This window comes from Haematobia irritans, chromosome 3 (genome assembly GCF_050003625.1).
Source record: "Haematobia irritans isolate KBUSLIRL chromosome 3, ASM5000362v1, whole genome shotgun sequence".
Classification (NCBI taxonomy): Eukaryota; Metazoa; Arthropoda; class Insecta; order Diptera; family Muscidae; genus Haematobia; species Haematobia irritans.
The window spans coordinates 39,109,350-39,117,088 of record NC_134399.1 but is presented as its reverse complement, the minus strand read 5'-3'; positions in this window follow the sequence as shown (position 1 = coordinate 39,117,088).

Below are 7,739 nucleotides of genomic sequence, written 5' to 3'. Positions count from 1 at the left end.
TATATATATATATATATATATACACTGTTAGAAAAATATGTTTTATATATGTTCCGATATAAACAAAATGTGTTTCGGGCACAATTTTTAAACACAATATATTTAAGGGCAAACATGTAATGTTCCTAAACTAACACAAAATGTTTGGGACACATATGTTAATATGTTAGAATATAATATGTTTGGGGCATGAATGTTTCATAAAAATAATATGTGTGAATGTAAACATATATAAATTTACAAATTTTGAGTAAACATATATATGTTGTGATACTTTATTCAGAGAGCGACAGAGAGAGAGAGAGAGTTAGTATAGAGAAATAAATAGAGATGGAAACCGGGAGGGTTGAATAAAAAGATATCAACATAACACAGCGAGAGAATGAAATGAGAGCAATTTCTGTGAAACCGCTTGTATGTTGTTTCGGAAAACTGTTTCATGATAAGGCCAAAAATTTAATATGCTTAAGTCTAAATATTATTTAATTTGAATATTAGAATGAGTATTCGGAATCAAGAGAATAGACATTTGAAAAACAACAGCATATTACAGAAAAAGATGCGAAGAACTCAAAAATTTCGTGGAAGTGAAAATTATGTGAGGGAATGAGCACAATCTTTTTTGAGGAATTCTTCCAAGCATATACTATTTTTGGACTCAAAATGCTTCCAAACATATAATATGCTCACATAAAACAAACACATTAATGTTTCGGCAGTATCCAATAATATATGTGCTTCCTGCAAAATATGTTTGGAACATATGTTAGAGAAGCGATTTTTCTTGAGGGTGTATATATATATATATATATATATATATATATATATATATATATATATATATATATATATATATATATATATATATATATATATATATATATATATATATATATATATATATATATATATATATATATATATATATATATATATATATATATATATATATATATATATATATATATATATATATATATATATATATATATATATATATATATATATATATATATATATATATATATATATATATATATATATATATATATATATATATATATATATATATATATATATATATATATATATATATATATACATAACATATTCAATAAAAAACATAAAATAGAGAAACCATGGCCTTGGGTAAAAAAATTGTTACACCTATTTTTCTGTCCACATGTGTATGTATCGCCCGATTTTGAAATTTTTGACCATAACTCATCTTACTCAAATTTTGCACAAGGTAACCTTTTGTGGTATTAATCAAACCCGCAAACTATTATGCAAATTGGTTCAGATTTACATATAGCTTCCATATATATGCATCGCTCGATTTTCCCAAATTTGGCCATAATACTTTTATTTATTAACCAATGTTATTCAAATTTCAAATTTTGATGTACTAGCCAATCGTATTTATACGTACTTGTAGCTCTTACATAAGAATATTGCTCGATGTTTACAAATTTGGATTTATTACCCACACTAATTGAGCGATTTTCTCCCTTTTAATAATGGGCTCAATATTAGTGGCATACTAACCCCGTAGGTGCAATATCAACTACAGCCAGTGTTGCTAGAAGTAGGGGAAATTCCCTATATGTAGGTTTTTTCTAATATTTAGCGTCTTTTAGGACGTAGTGCCACAATGTAGGGACATTTTCACTCAACACAATTTGTAATAATTTTTACATTTTGGTGGCTCTAGAGGAGGAAATTAGAAGCCGGCAAGGCTTGCTCTTTAACAATGTGTTACCACTCGTGCCAAAAAAAAATCTAATAAAATTTGAAGATTACCACAAATCTACCAAACAAATATTTCTATAGAAATGTTTGTTAAAACTTTATTCCTGTAGAAAATTTTGTCAACATTTTATTTCTATAGAAAATTTTGTCAAAATTGTATTTCTATAGAAAATTTTTTCAAAATATTATTTCTATAAAAAAAATTCTCAAAATGCTATTCCTATGGAATTTTTTCTCAAAATTTTATTTCTATTGAATTTATTAATAAAATTTTATTTCTATAGAACAATTTCTCAAAAAATTTTGTTTATAGAAACTTTTTCCAAAATTTTATTTCTATACACCCAGGGAAGGAATATGATCATCTCAAACATGTTTCAAGAGCAAAATATTATTTTTGGATGGTGACCATGTAACATTTTTATCGCAACCATGTTATTTTCTCAGAAATTATGTATCTGTTTTCGGAAAACATATTATGTTGGGCGAGAAAACAACATTTTTCGATAAACATGTTACATGGTCACCATCCAAAAATAACATTTTGATCTTGAAACATGTTTGAGGTGATCATATTCCTTCTCTGTGTGTAGAGATTTAACAAAAAAACTACTATTTTTGGTAGAATTCTATCACCTGTGGCAACCGTGGTGGTAATACAAATTTATTTTCTAAGTTATATACATTGCATTTTCATGTTTTAAGATAATAAAGTACTTAGAACCATTTTTGTTTTGTAAAATTTGTTTAAATTTAACGAAAACAAGTAAGTAAAGTCTAAAGTCGGGCGGAGCCGACTATATTATACCCTTCACCACTACACGGATGAAAAAGACAGTTTTTCATATGTTTGGCTATAAACATTATATGTTTGGAACACAAATTTTTAAACACAATATTTTTGAGTGCAAGCATATAATGTTCATAAACTAGCATAACATGTTTGGGACATATATGTTAATAGGTTAGAACATATTATGTTTGGGACATAAAATGTTTGTAAATATAATATGCTTGGATGCAAACATATATTAATTTAGAAATAGCCTATAAACATATATGTGTTTAGTAGCTTGGAGCGCTATTTAACAGGGAGCGATATTGAATTAAGTTGGTGGTTGTTGCTTGTTATTACAAAATTAACATTTTATTTTTCCTTGGGCAATTGATCAGCTACTTCTTTGATCCTTACAAACTGTGTGGTCCGCTGTTCGAATCCCCGTCCGGCAAAAGGTAAAATTAAAATAAAAAAAATCATACAATTGAATAATTTCTTCTACAATGTTTGTATTACAGAAAAAGGTGCTAAGAACTAAAAAATCTCGTGGAAGTGAGAAAGATGTGGGGGAATATACAATTGGGCACAAACAAAATTTTGAGCATTCAGGTCGAAAACCTATGTTGTTAGCACCTATATTACCTGTTTATTTTCATAATTCATTATGATTGTAAATATATAAATAAATAAATAAAATTTTGAGCACAATATTGTTTTGGAGAATTTTTTTTTAAGCATATAATATTTTTGGGTGCAAAATGCTTCCAAACATATTATATGTTCACATAATAACATATTGTTTTTTGGAAGACAACATTATTGAATTTAGATGCAAAAATACAAAATGTTTGGAACTTAGACTACCCAAACATATATTGTTTAGACCAATATGCTTTCAAACATATTATATATTGGAAGAGATCAAACATATAAATGTTTGGGCAATACCCAAAAATATATATGCTTGAAGCAAAATATGTTTGGGAGTATATGTTACAGAAGCGATTTTTTGTGAGCGTGTATGTAGACAAACATTTGTGTTACCATCTCAACTACTTAAAATTTGCTGGGAGCTATATAAAAGTTTGCATTTCCAGATACAAATACTTTTAATGGAAACACTTTTTTGTACTTCTACAAAAACTCTAGAATTAAAATTTAAATCGGCTAACGCCCTCACCCTCAAAAAAAATCGCCTCTCTAACATATGTTCCAAACATATTTTGCAGGAAGCACATATATTATTGGATACTGCCGAAACATTAATATGTTTGTTTTATGTGAACATATTCTATTTTTGGAAGCATTTTGAGCCAAAAATATTATATGCTTGGAAGAATTTTCCCCAAAGAAGATTGTGCTCATTCCCTAATATAATTTTCACTGCCACGAAATTTTTTAGTTCTTGGCACCTTTTTCTGTAATACAAATAATGTTGAAGAAATTATTCAATTTTATAATTTTTTTAAATTTTACCTTTCGCCTGGACGGAGAATCGAACCGAGGACCATACAGTTTGTAAGCCAACACACTACCACTGAGCTACGTAGCTGTTATAGTCACCAGAAGACAATTATCGTTATAAGTTACATTTATATAGCATAGTTTGCAGCGCCCACGAGCCCATGCAAACATAACATTATTTAACAGAAACATACATGTGTTGGCAACGTGGAGCAGTGGTTAGCATGTCTGCCGTACATGCAAAGGGTCGTGGGTTCAATCCCTGCTCCGACCAAACACCAATTGTTTTTTTTTTAATTTACGCATTTATATTTATACTATATTAAATTTTTATAATGAAACTTCGAAATGTGGGTTATTAAAGATTTACAGTCAGAAACAGTGCTTGATATAAACGAAATGGACTGAGCTTTTGGAAAAAATATTATTTTTTTATTGCAAAAATAACAATTTTGTAATAAAAAACTGGTTTTGGTATAAAAGTTTGATATTTTGGAAGGAATTCAAAAACTCTAACAAAGGAAGAACGTGGGGTCGAGTATAAACATACATAAATAATTTTATAATATACACAAACTAAATAATATTTAGACTTAAATTAAATAATATTTAGACTTTAGCGTATAAAATTTTTGGCCTTATCATAAAGCAGTTTCCAAAACAACATATAAGCGGTTTCACAGAAATTGCTCTCTTTCGATTCTCTCGCTGTGTTAATTTGATATCTTTCGTCAACCCTCCCGGTTTTTATCTCTATTTCTTTCTTTATACTCTCTCTCTCTCTTTCGCTCTCTGAATAAAATATCACAACATATATATGTTTACTCGAAATTTGTAAATTTATATATGTTTACATTCACACTTATAATTTTTATGAAACATGCATGCCCCAAACATAATATATTCTAACATATTAACATATGTGTTCCAAACATTTAGTGTTAGTTTGAGAACATTACATGTTTGCACTTAAATATATTGTGTTTAAAAATTGTGCCCGAAACACATTTTGTTTATATCGAAACATATGAAAAACATATTTTTCTAACAGTGCTGGGATGAAACACAATGTTAGAAATTTCACGTAAATGGGAGTATAACTGTGCCCCCCCTGGTCATATGAGTGCAAATCGGACGGGAGATATATATGGGAGCCATACCTAAATCTGAACCAAAACCAATAGCGATTGTCTCTGTCCCTTGAAACGGCCCTGTGCCAAATTTGAGGACGATCGGACATAAATTGCGAGCTGTACTTTGTGCACAAAATTACATATACAGACGGACGGACAGACAGACAGACGGACATCGCTAAATCGACTCAGAATTTAATTCTAAGCCCATCGGTATACTAAAAGATGGGTCTATGACCACTATTTCTTGACGTTACATACAAATGCACAAACTTATTATACCCTGTACCACAGTAGTGGTGAGGGGTATAAATATTGTAGGGAAAATTGTTTGGGAATGTATGGGAAAATAGGGAACTTTTTTTGTCCTTGTAGGGTAAACCGAACATTTTCCCTGGCAACACTGACTATGAGCTCTAGTCAGATTGAGACAAAGCACCCATAAACATGTACCCCTTAGTTTTCTTAAATATGCAACTGCGGTTTATCTCCCAGACCTATATCAATGTTACCCCACAAATGCTTATGATTACTAATTCAGTAAGGGTGATTTAGGGTACTTACTTACTTGTTATCGAACTCATTTGAATAATGGTGGTAAAAGTCTACAGAATTGAGATTTCAAATCAAGGAGTTATTTCATCAATTCCTTGCACGCTTACACGAGATGTTTAAGATTCATCTAAACCCAAACCACATTGATTCTTATTAATCCAGACTCTCCATATGTAGAAACTTTAAATATAACTTCGGGATTTGAAACGATCGGTTTGAGGTAACATATTTCTTAAAATCCACCTGAAATTCTATAAATTTTAAAGTAACCCTCTTCGAGCCACCGTGGTGCATATAACTTCGGGATTTGAAACGATCGGTTTGAGGTAACATATTTCTTAAAATCCACCTGAAATTCTATAAATTTTAAAGTAACCCTCTTCGAGCCACCGTGGTGCAATGGTTAGCATGCCCGCCTTGCATACACAAGGTCGTGGGTTCGATTCCTGCTTCGACCGAACACCAAAAAGTTTTTCAGCGGTGGATTATCCCACCTCAGTAATGCTGGTGACATTTCTGAGGGTTTCAAAGCTTTTCTAAGTGGTTTCACTGCAATGTGGAACGCCGTTCGGACTCGGCTATAAAAAGGAGGTCCCTTGTCATTGAGCTTAACATGGAATCGGGCAGCACTCAGTGATAAGAGAGAAGTTCACCAATGTGGTATCACAATGGACTGAATAGTCTAAGTGAGCCTGATACATCGGGCTGCCACCTAACCTAACCTAACCCTCTTCGACTAGGGCCTAACAGAAGAAACTATTATATTTGATTCATAGTGGTGGGTAACATATATAAGATTCGGCCCGGCCGTACTTACTGTTGTATATAATTTAATCCATAGTGTTAATATTAGATAATATTCGTTCAAAGATTGCAAACTCTTCTCTGAGGGGGTTCATAGAGTGGAGGAATAAAGGGCTGCTCAAATGTGGTTTTATCAGTTGCCTTGATATAAATTAGCTATGTTAGTTTCTTTATTGTTAAAAAGGATTTAAGGAAAATTTGTATATGATGATAATCCTCTAGTTTTAGTATAAGACCTTGTCTTCATTTGCAGGTAAATATTTTAATAAATAAAGTACTTGGGATTTTGTGCCTTTCTCAAGACAAATAGCAGTACTTTCAATGCAAAGGCTTATCAAAAAGACTAAAATGTTCCTCCTGCTATGGAGGCGGAATTGTAGTATTGGCTATACACACACAACATCTCTGAAAACGTTAACAAAATATTTGAAGTTTTCTACATTTACCACAACCCACCGTCAATTAACGTGAGTCTACCATTAGGGTGGCAACTATTTGGTGAGACCTGTATTTAAGGAAAACATCCTTCACACAGGGATCACAAAGGAAGGAAAGGTGTGCACCGGAAGCAACCTTGAATAGGCAAACAAACACTAACGAAGCAATGCTTATTTGGTTTTAGCCATGAAAAACTTTTCGGAAACCTGAACTTCTGTATGGAAATGTCAGTAGTCATTAAAGTGAGTACATATACGTATGAAATTAAAGTTTCAGGTTATGAATCTAATCTAAACTACAGGTCAGTTTACCATTGGAAACGGCATGATTAGGAGTTGCAAAAAGTCTATGAGAACTACATTAAAATATTTTCCAAAATAAACAAATTGCTATTGATTTCGAGAGATAGGATTCTAAAGAGAAATAATTCGTTAAAAGATTTAATTACATTTCAAGCCACTGTCCTAAACTATTGATTTTGTGAAGCAAATTTATGTGCGTGAAGATAAATTTTAAACTTAACTTAATTAATCAAATGGATAACTCAGCACCGTGCACTATCAAACAGTGCTTAGCTTGTAATAATTTATTTATTATTTATATTTATTCATATTCGTTTTACAAGTGGTAATTTTGAACGGTGACCATGTCATTTTATTTCGAAAAATATTTTCCAAAATTGTTTTATTTTAGATGATGAACGTATTTCTTTAACTGGGAAAATACTTTTTTGTCCAAAATGTATGAGGTTCATTAAATATTTAATTCGTACACATTTTTCCTTCGAAAATATTACATCTTAAATGACAATCATA